Source organism: Giraffa tippelskirchi, chromosome 10, assembly GCF_054371585.1.
Source record: "Giraffa tippelskirchi isolate mGirTip1 chromosome 10, T2T-mGirTip1v1.2.pri, whole genome shotgun sequence".
Lineage (NCBI taxonomy): Eukaryota > Metazoa > Chordata > Mammalia > Artiodactyla > Giraffidae > Giraffa > Giraffa tippelskirchi.
In genome coordinates, this window is record NC_137284.1 from 57,898,561 (window position 1) to 57,919,558 (window position 20,998).

The window sequence follows — 20,998 nt, forward strand, 5'->3', positions numbered from 1 at the left end:
ACTCAGCAGTGGCCACAGGACTGGAAAAGGTCCGTTTTCATTCCAATCCCAAAGAAAGGCAATGCCAAAGAATGTTCAAACTACCACACAATTGCACTCATCTCACACACTAGTAAAGTAATGCTCAAAATTCTCCAAGCCAGGCTTCATCAATACATGAACTGTGAACTTCCAGATGTTCAAGCTGGTTTTAGAAAAGGCAGAGGAACTGGAGATCAAATTGCCAACATCTGCTGGATCATCGAAAAAGCAAGAGTTTCAGAAAAACATCCATTTCTGCTTTATTGACTATGCCAAAGCCTTTGACCGTTCCAGAAAAACATCTAAGTCGCTCAGTCATGTCCGACTCTTTGCGACCCCATGGGCTGCAGCACACCAGGCCTCCCTGTCCATCGCCAACTCCCGGAGTTTACCCAAACTCAGGTCCGTTGAGTCAGTGATGCCATCCAACCATCTCATCCTCTGTTGTCCCCTTCTTCACCTGCCCTTAGTGTTTCCCAGCATCAGGGTCTTTTCAAATGAGTCAGTTCTTCACATCAGGTGGCCAAAGTATTGGAGTTTCAGCTTCAACATCAGTCCTTCCAATGAACACCCAGGACGGATCTCCTTTAGGATGGACTGGTTGGGTCTCCTTGCAGTCCAACAGACTCTCAAGAGTCTTCTCCAAACCACACTTCAAAAGCATCAATTCTTCGGCGCTTAGCTTTCTTTATAGTCCAGCTCTCACATCCATACATGACTGCGGGAAAAATATAGCCTTGACTAGACAGAGGTTTGTTGGCAAAGTAATGTCTCTGCTTTTTAATATGCTGTCTAGGTTGGTCATAGCTTTCCTTCCAAGGAGTAAGCGTCTTATAATTTCATGGCTGCAGTCACCATCTGCAGTGATTTTGGAGCCCAAAAAATAAAGTCAGCCACTGTTTCCATTCTTTCCCTATCTATTTGCCATGAAGTGATGGGACCGGATGCCATGATCTTAGTTTTCTGAATGTTAAGCTTTAAGCCAACTTTTTCACTCTCCTCTTTCACTTTCATCAAGAGGCCCTTTAGTTCTTCTTCACTTTCTGCCATCAGGGTGGTGTCATCTGCGTTTCTGAGGTTATTGATATTTCTCCCGGCAATCTTGATTCCAGCTTGTGCTTTCTCCAGCCCAGCGTTTCTCATGATGTACTCTGCATATAAGTTAAATAAGCAGGGTGACAATATACAGCCTTGATGTACTCCTTTCCCGATTTGGAACCAGTCTGTTGTTCCATAACCAGTTCTAACTGTTGCTTCCTGACCTGCATACAGATTTCTCAAGAGGCAGGTCAGATGGTCTGGTATTCCCATCTCTTTCAGAATTTTCCACAGTGTATTGTGATCCACACAGTCAAAGGCTTTGGCATAGTCAGTAAAGCAGAAATAGATGTTTTTCTGGAACTCTCAAATTTGGGTGAGACACTCACCCTTAGGCAAACTGCCCTCTGGTTATGAATTATGAAATCAACCTCCTTAGGTGCTTCCAAAATACAGTGGAGGGACAGACATGGGATAGACATTTCCATTCTGAAGGGAGAAATAGGGAAGGATAAAGGCGAAATAGTTTCCAAGCAAGTCCAAAACCTTACAGCCCATCTCTGGACACACTGGGGTGGGCAGTAGGCCCCCAAGCCTAGGAGTGGCCCTATCTCCGCAGCTTTGCTAGACACAGCCTATTGGGAAGTTCTCACAGGCTAGAGTCTCATGTCTGCCTCATCTGGGGCTGTGGTCTCAGGAGCAACCCTGCCCTTACAGCCCCACTGGTCACTCACCTACCTAATGGGGGCCTCTCTACTGTGGCCCGTCCCTATCCTGAGCCTACTGCTCTGGGAGGTTTCCCTCTTCCAAATATAGATGGAGCTGTAAATGCTACCAGGGCTGTTATACTCTGCACTCAGTAGGGACTCCTCCAAGGTTTACCACCTGTGCCCTCCACAGGGGTGGCACCATGGCTGTCGTATGTGGCACCTGGAGGCTGAGGAGCACAACACGGGTATTTGGGAAGCAGGCCTGCTTTGTTAGTCAGCCAGCAGCCCCTCTTTCAAAACTGATATTCTTCCCCAGGGGCTTCGCTGGTGGTCCAGTGGTGAAGAATCCACCTGCAATGCAGGAGACTTGGGTTCGATCCCTGGGTCGGAAAAATACCCTGGAGAATGAAATGGCAACCCACTCCAGTATTCTTACCTGGAAAATCCCTTGGACAGAGGAGCCTGGGATAGAAGAGTCAGAAACACTAGGGACTAAACAACAACAATTTGCCTCCAGGCCCTTGAACTCAGGATTTGTGATGGTAGGCCCAGTCTGAAATGCCTCTGGGCATTTCATTCTTCTATTGTTTTAAACAAGAAGTCCCACCTTCTGTTTGAACCGCCAACCTGATGTCTCCATTGTCTTAAAAATAGTTCCTGTCTTCCACTGAGATGGTCAATCCACATTAATTGCCTCATCAAATTTGGCCACATTGTGGGTTTTTTTTTTTTAATTATTCATTTATTTATTGAAGGATATAGCTACTATGGAAGACGGTATGGAGATTCCTTAAAAAACTAGGAATAAAACCACCATATGACCCAGCAATCCCACTCCTAGGCATATACCCTGAGGAAACCAAAATTGAAAAAGACACATGTATCCCAATGTTCATTGCAGCACTATTTACAATAGCTAGAACATGGAACCAACTTAGATATCCATTGACAGAAGAATGGATAAAGAAGTGTGGTACATATACACAATAGAATGTTACTCAGCCATAAAAAGGAACGTATTTGAGTCAGTTCTAGTGAGGGGGATGAACCTAGAACCTATTATACAGAGTGAAGTAAGTCGGAAAGAGAAAGATAAATATCATATTCTAATGCATATACATGGAATCTAGAAAAATGGTACTGGAGAATTTACTTACAGGGCAGCAGTGGAGAAACAGACATAGAGAATAGATTTGTGAACATGCAGAGAAGGGAGAAGAGGGTGAGATATATGGAAAGAGTAACATGGAAACTTACATTTTCATATGTAAAATAGATAGCCAACAGAAATTGGCTGTATAGCTAAGGAAACTCGAACAGGGGCTCTGTATCAACCTAGAGGGGTGGGATGGGGAGGAAGATGGGAGGGAAGTTCAAAAGGGAGGGGATATATGTATACCTATGGCTGATTCATGTTGAGGTTTGACAGAAAACAACAAAATTGTGTAAAGCAATTATCCTTCAATAAAAAATGTTTGATAGAATTCTCCTCTGAAGCCGTCTGGTCTTGAGCTTTTGTTTTTTGGGAGATTTTTGATCACAGCTTCAGTTTCAGTGCTTGTAATTGGGTTGTTCATAATTTCTGTTTTTTCCTGGTTCAATCTTGGAAGACTGAACTTCTCTAAGAATTTTCCATTTCTTCCAGGTTATCCATTTTATTGCCATATAGTTGTTCATAACAGTCTCTTATAATCCTTTGTATTTCTTCATTGTCTGTTGTAACCTCTCCTTTTTCATTTCTAATTTTGTTGATTTGATTCTTCTTTTTTTTCTTGATGAGTCAGGCCAAAGGTTTGTTAATTTTGTTTATCTTCTCAAAGAACCAGCTTTTAGTTTTATTAATCTTTACTCTTGTTTCTTTCATTCCTTTTTCATTTATTTCTGCTCAGAGCTTTATGATTTCTTTCCTTCTACTAATTTTGGGGATTTTTTTTTTTGTTCTTCTTTTTCCAGTTGTTTTAGGTGTAAAGTTAGGTTGTCCCTTCGATGTTTTTCTTGTTTCTTGAGGTAGGATTGTATTGCTATAAACTTCCCTCTTAGAACTGCTTTCGCTGCATCCCATAGGTTTTGAGTTGTTGTGTTTTCATTGTCATTTGTTTCTAGAAATTTTTTGATTTCTTCAGTAACCTGTTGGTTATTTAGAAACACATTGATTAATCTCATGTGTTTGTGTTTCTTACAGTTTTTTTTTTCCTTGTAATTGATGTCTATTCTCATAGCGTTGTGGTCAGAGAAGATGCTTGATATGACTTCAATTTTCTTAAATTTACTGAGCTTTGATTTGTGACCCAAGATGTGGTTTATCCTGGAGAATGTTCCATGTGCACTTGAGAATAAGGTGTATTCTTCTGCATTTGGATGGAATGTCCTGAAGATATCAATGAGATCCATTTCATCTAATGTATCATTTAAGACTTGTGTTTCCTTCTTAATTTTTTGTTTTGATGATCTGTCCATTGGTGTGAGTGGGGTGTCAGTTTCCTACTATTATTGTGTTACTGTCAATTTCTCCTTTTATGTCTGTTGGTGTTTGTCTTATGTATTTAGGTGCTCCTATGTTGGGTGCATGAAAGTGAAGTTGCTCAGTCCTGTCCGACTCTTGCAACCCCACGGACTGAGGCCTACCAGGTTTCTCCGTCCATGGGATTTTCCAGGCAAGAATACTGGAGTGGGTTGCCATTTCCTTCTCCAGGAAATCTTCCCAACCCAGGGATTGAACCTGGGTCTCCCGCATTGTAGGCAGACGCTTTACCGTCTGAGCCACCAGGGAAGTCCTATGTTGGGTGCATAGATATTTACAATTGTTATGTCTTCCTCTTGGCTTGATCCCTTGGTCATTATGTAGTGTTCTTCCTTATCTCTTGTAATCTTCTTTAGTTTAAGGTCTATTTTGTCTGATAGGAGGATTGCTACTCCAGCTTTCTTTTGCTTCCCATTTGCATGGAATATATTTTTCCATCCCCTCACTTTCAGTCTATATGTGTCTTTAGGTCTGAAGTGGGTTTCTTGTAGACAGCATATATATATGTGGGTCTTGTTTTTGTATCCATTCAGCCAGTCTGTGTCTTTTGGTTGGAGCATTTAATCCATTTACATTTAAAGTAATTATTGATATATATGTTCCTATTGCCATTTTCTTAATTGTTTTTGGTTGATTTTGTAGATCGTTTTCCTTCTCTTGTATTTCTTGACTATATAAGTCTCTTTAACATTTGTTGTAAAGCTGGTTTGGTGGCACTGAATTCTCTTAACTTTTGCTTGTCTGAAAAGCTTTCTATTTCTCCATCAATTTTGAATGAGATCCTTGCTGGGTACAGTAATCTTGGTTGTGGATTTTCCCCTTTCAGTACTTTAAATATATCCTGCCATTCCCTTCTGGCCTGCAGAGTTTCTGCTGAAAGATCAGCTCTTAAGCATTTGGGATTTCCCTTGTATATTACTTGTTGCTTTTCCCTTGCTGGTTTTAATATTCTTTCTTTGTGTTTAGTCTTTGTTAGTTTGATTAGTATGTATCTTGGCATGTTTCTCCTTGGGTTTATCCTATATGGGACTCTTTGCACCTCTTGGATTTGATTGACATTTCCTTTGCCATGCTAGGGAAATTTTCAACTATTCTCTCTTCTAAAATTTTCTCATACTCTTTCTTTTCCTCTTCTTCTTCTAGGACCCCTATAATTCAAATGTTGGCGTTATTTTATATTGTCCCAGAGGTTTCTGAGACTATCCTCAGTTCTTTTCATTCTTATTACTTTATTCTGCTCTTCCGAAGTTATTTCCACCATTTTATCTTCCAGCTCACTGATTTGTTCTTCTGCTTAAGATATTCTGCTATTGATTCCTTCCAGAGTATTTTTAATTTCAGTAATTGTGTTGTTTGTCTCTGTATGTTTATTCTTTAATTCTTCTAGGTCTTTGTTAATTGATTCTTGCATTTTCTCCATTTTGTTTTCAAGGTTTTTGGTCATCTTTACTATCATTATTCTGAATTGTTTTTCAGATAGTTTGCCTATTTCCTCTTCATTTATTTGGACTTCTGTGTTTCTAATTTGTTCTTTCATTTGTGTAGTATTTCTCTGCCTTTTTATTATTATTTTTTTAAACTTATTGTGTTTGAGGTCTCCTTTTCCCAGGCTTCAGGGTTGAATTCTTTCTTCCTTTCGGTTTCTGCCCTCCTCAGGTTGGTCCAGTGGTTTGTGTAAGCTTTGTATAGGGTGAGATTTGTGCTGAGTTTTTTTTGTTTGTTTGTTTGTTTGTTTTTCCTCTGAGGGGCAAGGCTGAGTGAGGTGGTAGTCCTGTCTGCTGATGATTTGGTTTGTAATTTTGTTTTGTTTGTTGTTTAGATGAGGCATCCTGCACAGGGTGCTATTGGTTGTTGGGTGATGCCAGGTCTTGTATTCAAGTGGTTTCCTTTGTGTGAGTTCTCACTATTTGATACTCCCTAGGGTTAGTTCTGTGGTAATCTAGGGTCTTGGAGTCAGTGCTCCCACTCCAAAAGCTCAGGACTTGATCTACAATTGTGGAAGCTTTCAGTCTTTGGTGTCCCAAATCTTTAATCTGGCAGGCTGGAGACCAGGGAATAGTTGCAGTCTGATTCTAAAGGCAGTGTTTTGGCAGAATTCCTTCTTGGTGAGGGAAGTCAGTCTTTGTTCTATTAAGGCCTTCAACTGACTGGATGAGGCTGACCTACTTCTAGAAGCAGTTCTTTCCCTATGGCTCTAAAGAGTGACTTATACATTGGTCATCAAAACAGCCACAATAGGTATTTCAGACCATGCAGAAGGAAATACTGACCCTTTTTTCCCTTTGTGCTTAGTGTAGTTTCAGTTGCTCATGAGGTGCTTGCAGAGGCCTTGCCCTGAGAACTTTGGGCTGGAGCTCCTAGTGTGAAAAAGACACCCACTACACCTCAATTCAAGATGGCGGCCCACACTGTGTTTTTTCCAAACAAACTTTCTTATCTCTTTCAAAATGGATAGGCCAAGAGCTTTCCAAATGTTAAAGTTGCTTTGTTTTTGATGAACAATTCTACCTTTAAATAATTTATCTCTTTTTGAGTTTTATTATAAGCATTTAAGAGAAACCAGGCTGTTTCTTCAACACTTGGCTTTGAAATTTCTTCAGCCACATAGCCACTTTTCATCACTTACAAGTTCTACCTTCCACAAAACACCAGGACAGGAACACAATTCAGCTAAACTCTTTGCCACTTGGAAAGGATAGCCTTCCCTATGGTTTCCAATAACATGTTACTTATTTCCCTCTGAGACCTCAGCAGAATGACCTTTATCATCCATATTTTTACTATCATTCCATTAACAACCATTTAGGTATTCTCTAAGAAAATTGAGTGTTTTGCTAGTTTTCCTCTTCTGAGCTCTTACTAGAATTACTCTTAACCACTGATGTGCATCAATATAGGCTTTTTCTAGCATGTACCTCAAAACTCTTCTAGTCTCTACCCATTGTGAGTGTGTGTGCTCAGTCACTCTGACATGTCCCACTCTTTGCAACCCCATGGACTTTAGCCCACCAGGCTCCTCTGTCCGTAGGATTTTCCAGGCAAGGATACTGGAGTGCATTGCCGTCTCCTACTCCAGGGGATCTTCTCTACCCATTATCCAGTTCCAAAGATGCTTCTACATTTTTAGGTACTTGTTATAACAGCAATTCCACACTTGGTGCCAATTTTGCATCTTGGTCATTTGGTCTGCTGTAACAAAATACTATAGACTGAGAAGCATATAAACAACAGAAATCTATTGCTCATAATTCTGGAGATTAGATGAGGGCTATTTTTCAAGCAACAGATTTCTGGTTCTATCTTCACATGGCAAAGGGGGAGCTCTGTGGCATCGCTTCTGTTATATATATTATATATTAATTTTTATTAGTATCTTCAGATTCACACATTTGAAATAATAAAAACTAGAAGATAGGTAAGGGAAAAAATCCAAATGGAGCATGGAGTGAAAAAGAATGGAATATTAAAAATAATGGAAATGCAACATCCACTTTTGATTAAAATTATCAATAGCATGTGCTATGGAAATGTACCTCAACATTATAAAAGTCATATATGACAAGCCCACAGCTAACATGATACTTGGTGGTGAAAATCTGAAAGCTTTTCCTCTAAGGTCAGGAACAACACAAGGATGCCCACTCTCACTACTCTCTCAATATAGTATTAGAAGTCCTAGCAGAACAGTTAGGCAAGAAAAAGAAATAAAAGACATCCAAATTGAAAAGGAAGAAGTAAAACTGTCACAATGTGCAGATGATATATATAGAAAACTCTAAAGACTCCACCATAAACCTGTTAAACTAACCAATGGATTTGGTAAAGTTGCAGGGAACAGAATCAATATACAAAAATCTGTTGCATTTTATACACTTAAGAAAACAATCCTATTTACAAGTGCATCACAAAGAACAAAATACCTAGGGATAAAGGTAACCAAGCAGGTGAGAGACCTGTACATTGAAAACTATAAGACATTAACAAAAGAAATTGAAGAAAAAACAAATAATTAGAATGATATCCCATGCTCATGGATTGGAAGAATTAACATTTTTAAAATGTCCATACTACCAAAGCAGTGTATATGTTAGTGCAATCCCTATTAAAATTCCGATGGCATTTTTCACAGAAATAGAACAAACCAGGCTAAAATGTGCAGCTGCAAAAGACCCCAAATACTCAAAGCAATCTTTAGAAAGAACAAAGCTGGAAGTATCATATTCCTTGACTTCAAACTATACTACAAAGTTATATCAATCAAAACAGTACAATATTGGCATAGGCAGCCCAGAAATAAATACACCCATATATAGAGTCAACTGTATATTTTATGTATTTGGTGTTCTCAGTTGTGTCCAAGTCTCTGCAACCTCAAGAACTGTAGCCCACCAGACTCCTATGTCCATGAAATTTTCCAGGCAAGAATACTGGAGTGGGTTGTAATTTTCTCCTCCAAGGGATATTCCCAACCCAGGGATCAAGCCTGCATCTCTTGTGTCTCCTGCATTGGCAGACAGATTCTTTACCACTATGCCACCTGGAAGCCCATAGAATCAATTATCAATAAAGTGTCAAAGAACATATAATGGAGAAAGGATAGCCTCTTCAGTAAATGGTGTTGGAAAATGTGACAGCATGTGCCAAAGAATGAAACTAAACCACTATCTTCTACCATACACAAAAAATAACTCAAAATGAATTAAAGACTTGAATGTAAGACCTGATTTTTGGATTTGACACCAAAAGCAAAGGCAACAAAAGCAAAAATAAGCAAACTAAAAAGCTTCTTCACAGGAAAGGGAATCATCAAATGAAAAAACAACATACTAAATGTAAAAAGATATTTGTAAATCACATACCTGATAAGGGGTTAATATCCAAAATATATGGGCTTCCCAGGTTGTGCTAGTGGTAAAGAACCCACCTGCCGATTTAGGGGATGTAAGAGACACGGGTTTGATTCCTGGGTCTGGAAGATCTTCTGGAGGAGGACATGGCAACCCACTCTAGTATTCTTGCCTGGAGGGAGAATCCCATAGGCAGAGGAGCCTGGCGGACTATGGTCCATGGGGTTGCAAAGAGTTGGACATGACTGAAGTGACTTAGCACGCACACATCCAAAATACATAAAGAACTGATATGGTTCAAGAGTGAAAAACCAAACAATCTGATTTAAAAATGAGCAGAGGATCTAAAGAGACATTTTTCCAAAGAAGACATACAGATGGTCAACAGGCATATGAAAGATGCTCAACATCACTGATCATCAGGGAAATGCAAATCAAAACCACAATGAGATACCACCTCACACCTGTTAGAATGGCTGTCATCAAAATGACAAGAATTAAGTGTTGGGGAGGATGTGGAGAAAAGGGAACCCTTATGCACTGTTGGTGGGAATGTAAATTGGGGCAGCCACTATAAAAAACAGTATTGATGTTTCCCCCCAAATTACAAATAAAACTGCCTTGTGACCCAGCAATACCACTTTTGGGTATTTGTTTGAATAAAATGAAAACCCTAATTCAAAAAGATATATGCACTCTCATTTTCACTGCAGCATTGTTGTTATTTTTTTAAAATCGTTTTCCTAAGATAGTCTCAATTTATTTCTATTACCACTTGTCATAACAAATGAGACTCTTCTGCTCAAAAATTTACAGCATGCTCTCATGCTTGACAAATAAAATAAAAACCTCTTTGCTTTTTAAAACAGACAACTAGCATGGCAAACAGTTTAGTGTGATCAGAAAGTTGTCAGGAGTTTTCCTCTCAAGAAACTCATTTATCTCATTAATTTGCAAGGATCCCTTTCACTACCTTCTTCTCCTTTTTTTTTTTTTTTGGTGTTTATTTTCATCAAAGATATATATGCCTCTAAAGAGAAAATGGTTATTGTATTATTTACAATAGCCAAGACATGGAAACAACCTCAGCTTCCATTGCTGGATGAATGAATAAAGAAAAACATGGTATTGTTGTTCAGTCACTAAATCATGTCTGACTCTTTGTGACCCCATGGACTGCAGCATGCTAGGCTTCCGGTCCCTCACCATCTCCTAGAGTTTGCTCAAACTCATGTCCATTGAGCTGGTAATGCCATCTAAGCATCTCATCCTCTGTCATCCCCTTCTCCTGCCCTCAATCTTTCCCAGCTTCAGGGTCTTTTCCAGTGAGTCAGTTCTTCACATCTAGTGGCCAAAGTACTGGAGCTTCAGCTTCAGCATCAGTTCTTCCAATAAATATTCAGGGTTAATTTCCTTTAGAATTGACTGATTTGATCTCCTTGCTGTCCAAGGGACTCTCAAGAGTCTTCTCCAGCACCACAGTTCAAAGGCATCAGTTCTTCAGTGCTCAGCCTTCTTTATGGTCCAGCTCTCACATCCATACATGACTACTGGAAAAACCATAGCTTTGATTATATGGACCTTTATTGGCAAAGTGATGTCTCTGCTTTCTAATATGTTGTCTAGGTTTGTCATAGTTTTTCTTCCAAGGAGCAAGTGTCTTTTAATTTCATGGCTGCAGTTACTGTCCACAGTGATTTTGGAGCCCAAGAAAATAAATGTCTATTACTAATATATACATACATATATAAAAAATAGAATATTATTCAGCCATAAATAAGAACTAAATCTTGTCATTTGTGACAATATGGATGGGCTATGAGGGCATTATACTAAGTGAAATAAAATACTGTATGATCTCACTTTTATGTGTAGTCTTAAACAAACAAAAATACTGGAGCTCGTGGATATAGAGAACAGACTGTGGTTGCCTGAGGTAAGGGGGGCCGAAACAGATGAAGGGGTTAAAAAGGTTCATATTTCTAGTTGTGAAATGGGATATAAATAAAGCCCAGTGATAACAGTTATATACATCATAGTTAATAATGCTGTATTGCATATTTGTATTATAAAGTTTTTTTGTATTTGTACTGCAAATATATATTGCATATTTGAAAGTAGCTAGGAGAGTGGATCTTGAAAGTTCTCATGAGAAAAAGAATTGTAACTCTGTAGGCTGATGGATGTTATGGACTTATTATGGTGATCATTTTGCAACATATAAAAGTACTGAAATGAATATAATGTTATGTCAGTTATAACAATGAAAAATAATGAAATAAGAAATACGGAAGGTAGAATGAAAATGTCTAACTTCCAGAAGGGGAACAGAAAGAGAATGGGGCAAAAGCAAGAAGCAAACAGGGAAAAAATGATGGCTCACAAAGTTCAGAATCAGTGAAAGCTATTCAAGAGGTTCTCAGAATGACTGCAGGATAAATGCTCAGAAACTATACCTAGGTCTGTCTTAGTAAAACTGCTGAAAATAAAAGGCAATTATAAAAAAAAAAACTTAGCAGTCAAAGATGAGGGAAAGTACGTACTACGTTTAAAGGAACAAAAAGCATAGTGACAGCTGTATTCTCAATGGCAACACTGGACTACAGAAAAAATATGGAATGATGGCTTCAAAGCATTGGGGCAAAATGCCAGTCTGAAAATGCTATGCACAGTGAAAATGCCCTTTAAAAACAGAGGTGAAATAAATCATTTTCAGATAAAAATTAAGAGAACTTGCCACCAGTTGCCTTATAAGAAGGAAAAAAAGAGGAAAAATAATAACAGATAGAAGCAAAGATGCAGAAAGGACCAAAAAAAAAGCAATGGGAAGAGTAAATATTAATATATGGGTAAATCTAGGTTGATACTGAGTGTTTAAAAGAGCAATGAAAAATGGAACCTCTTTTACAAAAGCACTATACCACTCTCTTGACCGAATCTCCTCCCAGCGGCCACACTTACTAATATCATCACTTTTGGGGGTTAGCACTTCAACATATGTTTTACGGGGGAGACACAATTATTCAGACGGTAGCAAGTTGCAAATGAGAGAAAAGTCAAGTTGAGACTGCATTAAGTAAAAACAGAAATTCATTATACATCTAAAAAGCCCAAGCTTGAACTAGTAGCAAGTACACCTGGAATCAGGGTTTAACTCACGTCATTAAGATGTACTTTTTTTCTCTCTTCATTCATTAACAAATATTTACGTGCCTACTATGTACCAGGCAATGTTCTGGGAAACTAAAAATTCATTCTTGAGTGAATGAAACAGACAAAAGTTCCTGTTTGTGGAGTTTACATTCTGCCTGTAATTGTGATGACTTCACTCTCGGGATCTTCTTTGCAGTTCCTAGCTCATTTCTGGCAACACCAAGTCCAGTAGAAGTTGGAAAATCACCTTCCCCAACAGGTCAAACCAAAGCCAATGATGAGATCTGATTCTAATGTTTCTGCCTTAGAATTTGTGCCCATTTCTCAAACAATCACTATCAGGTGGTTGTGATGCTATTATTAACTGAACTCAGATCTCCTGACTTCCTGGGAATCAGAAGTGGCATCAACTGTCCAGGTACAGCAGTAGCTGAGAGTTGGGGAGGGGTGGACGGACAAACAGGAATCAGCTGTGACTTAAAGGAAGATTCTGGGCCACCTGATCCAACCAGTGTCTGATGACTGGTGTGTGGCTGTGTGCTAAGTCGTTTCAGTCGTGTCCAACTCTTTGAGACCCTGTGGACTGTAGCCCTCAGGCTCCTCTGTCCATGGGATTTCCCAGGCAAGAATACTGAAGTAGGTTGTCATGCCCTCCTCCAGGGGATCTTCCCGACCCAGGGATCAAACCCACATCTCTTTCATCTCCTGCACTGGCAGGCAGATTCTTTAGCACTGTGCTGCCTGGGAAGCCCCAGTTGAGTTGTCACTGGGGGCTCATCTGTTTGTGGGGGTACAAAGATTTTTCTTGGCAGTGCTGAATTGGTTTGGGAATCACAATTTCTCTCTATGGCCAGCAGTGAGAGGAAACTGTTCTGTAAAAATTCCAAAGAGATTCCTGTTCCTAGCTTCCCTTTCTTGGAAATGTGAAGAATCAAACTCCATAACAAGTGCATGCGTGCACACTAAGTTGCTTCAGTCGTGGCTGACTCTGTGTGACGCTATGAACTATAGTCTGCCAGGTTCCCATCCATGGGATTCTCCAGGCAAGAATACTGGAGTGGGTTGCCATTTCCTCCTCCAGGGGATCTTCCCAACCCAGGGATCGAACCTGAATCTCCTGCATTTCCAGCACTGGCAGGCAAGTTCTTCACCACTAGCGCCACAACTGTATGTTTTATCAAATAGAGTTTTAAATTTTTTTGTAGTTATATCTGACTATCCTTTCCTTTACTGCATCTGGAGTTTATCTCTTCTCAACTGTTAAAATTAGGGCTTCCCCAGTGGCTCAGATGGTAAAGAATCTGCCCCTGGAGAAGGGAATACCCACTCGAGTATTCGTGCCTGGAGAATTCCAGGCTTTACAAATGCATTTCCCATATTACCTCCCACATATTATATATATTTAAAATATTTAGCTCTTAATTCATCTCAACTTTATTTTTGAGACTAGTGTGATGTAAGGATTGAGTCTTTTAAAAAGTATGTGCTTAGCTGATAATTCTGATTGTTTACAATGAAAAAGAGGGGGTGGATCTTGTGTGATCAAAGGTGTTCTAAAAGATTGACCTTATAGTCATGTATGTGCTGTGATGTTTATCACATCATTTAGAGGTGGAGAACAGACAGGTGATTCAGAGCACAGGTGTTGGAGTGAGATGGACCAAGCCTTCTACTCTGCCCAGTTAGCTCTACATGTGGAACAAGTCTCTGAACCTCAATTTTCTCTCCTGTCGAATGGTGATAACATCACTTCCTCATTGGATTGTCGTGATAAATAATGAGGCCACCTTTGTAAGACATAGATAGTTCTTGGCAGGTAATCAACATGAATAAAGAATAGCTAGTATACCTAATAGTAAAAAACAGGAACAGTTTCAATAATAGGAAATTGTTTAAATAAATTATGAAAAATTCATATAACAGAATAGGTATACAGGCCCTGAAAATCTTATTTTAGAAGAATGTTTAATGGTAGGGAATGATAGGAAAAAAAATGTTCACTGTGTTTGAAAAAGAGCAGGAAATAAAAGTACATAAAATTTAATTCTAATGATGAAAAATAATACATGTTTGTGTGTAAAAATTATATATAATTTTTTATTATACCCTTAGAAAAAAGACCAAATTGCTAAATCTGGACATCTCTGAATTCTAGCTTTATAAGTTTTTACTTTTATCTTTATACTTTTTTATTTAAAATATTTTCTATAGCAAGAATTACTTACATAATAAGAAAAATGTTACAAGATGCAATGTAATTTGTGCTACAATATAATACCTACAGCTATGTGCACAGAGAGGAGAAAGACACGAAAGGCATAAAAAGAAGCTAAAGCAGCAAGCTTTGGAGTTTGCAGAGAGGGAGCCATACAAAACACCTATCAACTCCATGGACTTTGGCACCAACTGAGAAAGGCAAATGGAGATCAAAACAATCACTTTTAATTCTAATAAAGGTTAGAGAATGTGACTTTAGGTCTGTTAGCTAAACAGGCTCCAGAGAATTATATAATTTTACTGTCAGTCAATGACAGCCTCCCAACTGCCTTACAGTAAGGAGAGGCGAGGAAGGACATGCAAGGAAGCAGCTGAGGAAGCAGTATTCAGTGGTTAAGACTCAGCACTTCATGAGGAGGTGTGGGTTTGATGCCTGGTTTGGGAACTAAGATCCCAAACACTGTACGGCACAGTCAAAAAGTAAAAATTTAAAAAATGAAAATTCACTCCTTCCCCGTAGATGACAAAGAAAGTGCTTCTCTCATGGCCTTTGCTGCACATGGAAGCATAAAGCCAGAAAAAAATGGAGCTACCCTCTTAACATTGACAAGTGTTCAACCATGTTAAATACCACAGAAATACAGAGGAAGAGGACCAAAATAATCTTTGTAGAACGGTGAGGAAGAAATCAGACTTGCAGAATTCACTGGAAGTAGGACAGCAGAGACAGTCTGTATGGATTAATCCTTTGAAGAAATACATTGGTTTAAAAAATTGAGAGAAAAGATTGTAGATTGGGAGAGAGTACATAGAAGAAGCAAGGTTTACTTTTTATTTTATTTCTATGTATTCAAAAAAGTTTTAGAACCGGAGAAACTTCAGTTTGTTTACAGCCTCCAAGGAGAGAACAAGGAGGGGGAATTTGAAGAGACGAGGGAATAACTGCTAGACAGAGGTCTGGAGTTGGTTGCAGGCCACGTGAAGTGTATTTTTTTCTGAAGCAGGAGGTTCCACCATTAGTTGAGTCCCAGACAGATGCCCTGGAAGATAACTGGGGGCTGACTAAAGATACCAGAAGTATATTCATTTAAGTGCGATGGTCGCAACAAGTTTTCAATTGGACCAATTAATACAGTTATTTAATTTAGTTTTTCTAGAAGCACAGAGGTACATTTGGTGTCATGAACTGGCAAGGCAGAAATGGCTTTTAAGGACTAAGCAAAAAAAATTTAAATAAATAAATTTAACAGATCAACATATATATATATAATTTTTTTTTTTTCTGAAAAGAAACCTGTTCCAGAGGATAAAATTCAAAAGGAATTTCAGGAAACACAAAGTTTTAGGGTATGGTAAGCTTGAAAAATCAAGGTTTATTTTGTTGAACAACCTTCTAAAAATTGTGCTTTATTATTAAGTCCAGCTCCACTGAAAAGAAGTGTATCTAATAAAGTAAGGTAATATGTAAAATATATTAGAAAACCACAAGTGACATCCGGGTCCTAAATGATCTACTGAACTGAGAAAACCTGCTGTCACAGTGCCTGACCTGGACTGCATATGCAGATTTGGACATGTTCAATGAGACAAAGCAGGCAAATATACACAAGCGTTGGTTTTATCTAGTTACTATGATCGTTAAATCCTTTGCTCTCATAGAACTTCAAAACTGGCAAAAGAACAAAGTTAGAATTTAACAGTGCTGCTATTTTTAATCAGCCATGTGTTCCAAATACATTAATTGCATACCAACTCTTTAAAATAAGCGTGCTTGGCTAAGAGACAGGACATTGTGTTGTAGAAATACAGCATTTCCAATGTATGTAATTCCAGTGAAGATTTTTTTTTTACTGTGGATTATCATGGATGTGATAGACTACAACAGGAAGGGAGAAAATACAATACTGAGCATTTGACCTTCTCCACACTTGATCCTGTTTGCACTGATAGGCTCTTTTCATTGGAGGACTGTTTGATGTGTATGAAGGGGCTCATCCCTCTCTCCTAAATCAAGTAACAAAGAAAGTAACAGAAGTTCAGGGTCAAGTTACCAGGCTGGACTAAAAAGGTGGATGGGAGAATCTAGGAAAGATGGGGAGCAGAGCAGGTTGCCACTTTTAAATCAGGACTTAGAAAAAACAAAGCCAGATTTGCCAACTTAAGGTCAGAAGCACATATTAATGGTAATAAGTAAAGTAGGAAAAGGTAGAGGAGACATGGCAAAAAAGGATATGCAGATGGCTGGAGAGAGGGTTTTAAGTAGCTTAATATTTCTTCTAAATCCCAACAGATCTCACCTATAAGGTAAGCCCCTATTTGGTCAACTCATGTGTTTCCCTGAATATGTTTGACTCTTGAAAGTGTCTGACTCTTTGCGACCACATGCACTGTAGCCTGCCAGGCTCCTCTGTTCATGGGATTCTCCAGGCAAGAATACTGGAGTGGGCTGCCATTTCCTCTTCCAGGGGATCTTCTCCACCCAGGGATCAAACCTGCGTCTCCTGCATTGCAGATGATTCTTTACCTTCTGAGCCACCAGGGTGCTGTGCTTAGTCGCTCAGTTGTGTCCAACTCTTTGCAAGCCCATAGACTGCAGCCCGCCAGGCTCTTCTGTCCATGGGGATTCTCCAGGCAAGAATACTGGAATGGGTTGCCATGCCCTCCTCCAGGGGATCTTTTGGACCCAGGGATTGAACCCAGGTCTCCAGCATTGTAGGTGGATTCTTTACCGACTGGGCCACCAGGAAAGCCCACACAAACAGTATGGTCCGTGAAAACAGCTCCTCTAGCACAGGTAAATAGCATGTTTCTGAATCACCGTATGGTATATTTCTTGATTGATTCTATCAGTGGTGATGATAAATTCTGAAGGGTCAAAGTGTCACTTGGCATAGCACCATGAGTCCTTGCATACCTTGTGAAGGAGCCAACTGTAGCTATTGATCTATATTCAAGGTCACTGTACAGGACCTTGTACAGTGACATCAGCACCCAGTTATGGGCCAAAGTCTTGAGGTCAATTTCACTACCAACTCTCTCTAACCTACTGAACTAACTTGCTATAGACAGACTGCAATCAAAGTACTACGTAAGAGGGAATTTTCTGGCTCTTCATTTTTAAAATTCAATTTTGAAATCTTATGTCAGATTTCTCTTCTTCAGTTCAGTTCAGTTCAGTCACTCAGTCGTGTCCGACTCTGCAACCCCATGAACCGCAGCACGCCAGGCCTCCCTGTCCATCACCAACTCCTGGAGTTTACCCAAACCCATGTCCATTGAGTTGGTGATGCCATCCAACCATCTCATCCTCTGTTGTCCCTATCTCCTCCTGCCCTCAATCTTTCCCAGCATCGGGGTCTTTTCAAATGAGTCACCTCTTTGCATCAGGTGGCCAAAGTGTTGGAGTTTAAGCTTCAACATCAGTCCTTCCGATGAGCACCCAGGACTGATCTCCTTTAGGATGGACTGGTTGGATCTCCTTGTAGTCCAAGGGACTCTTAAGAGCCTCCTCCAACACCACAGTTCAATTCTTTGGTGCTCAGCTTTCTTTATAGTCCAACTCTCACATCCATACATGACTACTGGAAAAACCATAGCCTTGACTAGATGGACCTTTGTTGGCAAAGTAATGTTTCTGCTTTTTAATATGCTGTCTAGGTTGGTCATAACTTTTCTTCCAAGGAGTAAGCATCTTTTAATTTCATTGCTGCAGTCACCATCTGCAGTGATTTTGGAGCCCCAAAAAATAAAGTCAGCCACTGTTTCCACTGTTTCCCCATCTATTTGCCATGGCAAACATTTTTTAAAAGGTGGTGGAGGAATATGGACGGAGAACATCCTTTATGCCTGTTTCTGAAAATTGTGTAATGAGTGGTAAGATTCTTTTGGAAAAAAGTCAAATATTATATATTATAAGAGGGTATCTTGGAGAAGGAAATGGCAACCCACTCCAGTATTCTTGCCTGGAAAATCCCATCAACAGAGGAGCCTGGTGGGCTACAGTCCATGGGGTCGCAAAGAGTAGAGACATGACTGAGCATGCACGTATGCATGCAAGAGGGTATCTATTCTGTAAATACAAAGCAGTTTCATATAATCTCTTTCAAGTTATCACTTTCATATTCTAAATGAGGGCTTGTTAATCTGTTTACAAAAAGATAAGGATATTTATTACTTTCTGTATATTTACAAAAAATATATATTTTTTAGTTTTTGTGCCTCTCTGTGCCAACTATGCACCTCTGCAGAGCAAATGTAGAGACAGTTTGTAAATGACTGGGTGTGGCTGTGTTCCAATAAAACTTTATTTACAAAACAGGCAACAGACTGGATTTGGCTTTGTTTGCTGACCTCTGCTCTAAATTCATGAAGAGTTCCTGAAGCTTATTATATTTAGGAAACTGAGCATATCAATTTGTTTTTAATGCTGCTAATAACAGCTAGCATTCATATGACCTTATGTACTGTCCTGAAATTTTTAGTAATTTAATCTCAGTGCTAATTTTCTTATTGTAGGTTAAGCAGCCTAAAAACCTCATATACTCAGCAAGTGGTGAAGCAGCTTAAGGTTACGTGAATTTGCACCTTAACAGTTTAACTTTAGGTCTGAACTTTTTCCCCCTATCTCTTCCTCCCATTCTTCCCCACTTGGCAACCATAAGTTTGTAGATTCCGAACTTTTAACCATGGAAAGTGAGTATCACCCAGGAGACAGCTGACCACGTTCCAGTGTCATCTTATCATTTTGCACTTGGGAAAGACTGGCCGGTGGGCTTACCTCAAGGTACCTGAATTGTCCACCTCGTGGCTCTCCTCCCACTTCAGGAGTGGTTGGCCCTCAGTCCCCAGGCTGCAGTTTCCCCATGTGGACAGCCACTAGAAAAAGGATGTGGGTCACGCCACACCGCTTTGTACTGTCCTGCCTCTCTATGCCTCACAGCGCACCACGTGAAATGGTAGAGGCGCATCGAAACCGTCAGGAAGCCTCAGCATGAGTAATGGCATTTCTGACTGAAGGGTGAAATATGTGGAACCATACACTGTGTGGGTCTGTCTAAGCCAAAGGAAAAGCCCCCAATGAGACAAACCTTTCACATGGGAGCCCTGATAGAAATACCCCTGTTTCCAATCTTTTAGAGTCCTCTAATTTTTAGGCTCCTAATTTTGAGGCTTCCCTGGTGGCTCAGATGGTAAAGAATCTGCCTGCAATGCAGGAGACCCGGGTTCGATCCCTGCGTCAGGAAGATGCCCTGGAGGTGGGCATGGCAACCCACTCCAGTATTCTTGCCTGGAGAATTCCCCATGGACAGAGGAGCCTGGTGGGCTACAGTGTACAGGCTTGCAAAGAGTCAGACACGACTGGGCGACTAACACTCAATTTTGAGGCTCTTCTCTTCAAAACGACTAAATCTGATCCCCATTCATCTTTTTTGAGAAATTTCAATCCAACTCATAGAGTGTGGTCCAAGGTTGGTTCCACCTCCTTCCTTCACACTCTGGGTAATGTTTGGAGTCCAGTAACCTTAAGGACTCCATCAATAGATTCTGCCTCTGACTACTGGTAGACCCCATTAGTGGAGAAGCCACTAATGGAGAAGCCAAAGAGTAAGGTCAGGATGTACATTTTATGGCTCCCTTTCTTCACATTAACTGAGATGACCGATTTTATGTGTCAACTTAGCTCAACTATACTTTCCAGTTATTCAATCAAATACTAGTCTGAATATTTATGTGAAAATATTCTATAGATGTGGAAAATTATGAAGCTCTGCATTGATAGTTCATGGGGAGTCTGGGGACACTGATCAAAGAAAAATGTTATTATTATAGATGAGAAATTAGAATATCTGAATATAAGCTACTTCAGTACATCCTCCTTCTTTCAATGGTGAATTACATGTTTAAAAATTGAAGGGCTTCCCAGGTGGCACAGTGGTAAAGAATCTGCCTGCCAATTCAGGAGACATGGGTTTGATCCTTGGTCCAGGAAGCTTCCACATGTAGCAGAGCAGCTAAGCCCATGTGCATCACTACCACTGAAGCTTGCATGCCTAGAGCCTGTATTCCACAACAAGAGATGCCACTGCAATGAGAAGCCCACTCGGTGCAACTAGAGAAATGCCTGCAGAGCAATGAAAACCTAGTGCAACCAAATACACAAAATTATTTTTTAAAATGTAAATGGTCTTCTTATGATTTAAGCTTTATTTTATTGTAGCTTCTATACCCCCCAAATAAGACATTAAAATGTTTTAAAGCAAAAAGAAAGAAAGAAAGCATTCTGCAGAGGTGATTAAAATAAATAAATAATTGACTCTCTGTAAGGAAGATTGCTGTAAGGAACCTGGGTGGGCTTAACTCAACCTGTTGACAGGCCTCAAAGAGCAGAACCAAGGCTTCCCAGAAAAGTAAATCCTGCCTGGGGACAGGAGCTTCATCCCGTGCCTAAGAGTCCCCACCCTGCCCTTCCTGATGGTCTGCTCCTATAGCCA

The 20,998-nt window shown here is 39.8% G+C and overlaps 1 non-coding gene across 1 annotated transcript; it reads right to left on the reverse strand.

The window, feature by feature from the left end:
* Window positions 1-4,467: 4,467 nt before the first annotated feature.
* Window positions 4,468-4,539, reverse strand: TRNAC-ACA (transfer RNA cysteine (anticodon ACA)). The gene has a single exon. It is a non-coding gene; the product is annotated as a tRNA-Cys (tRNA).
* Between the last annotated feature and the right edge of the window lie 16,459 nt (window positions 4,540-20,998).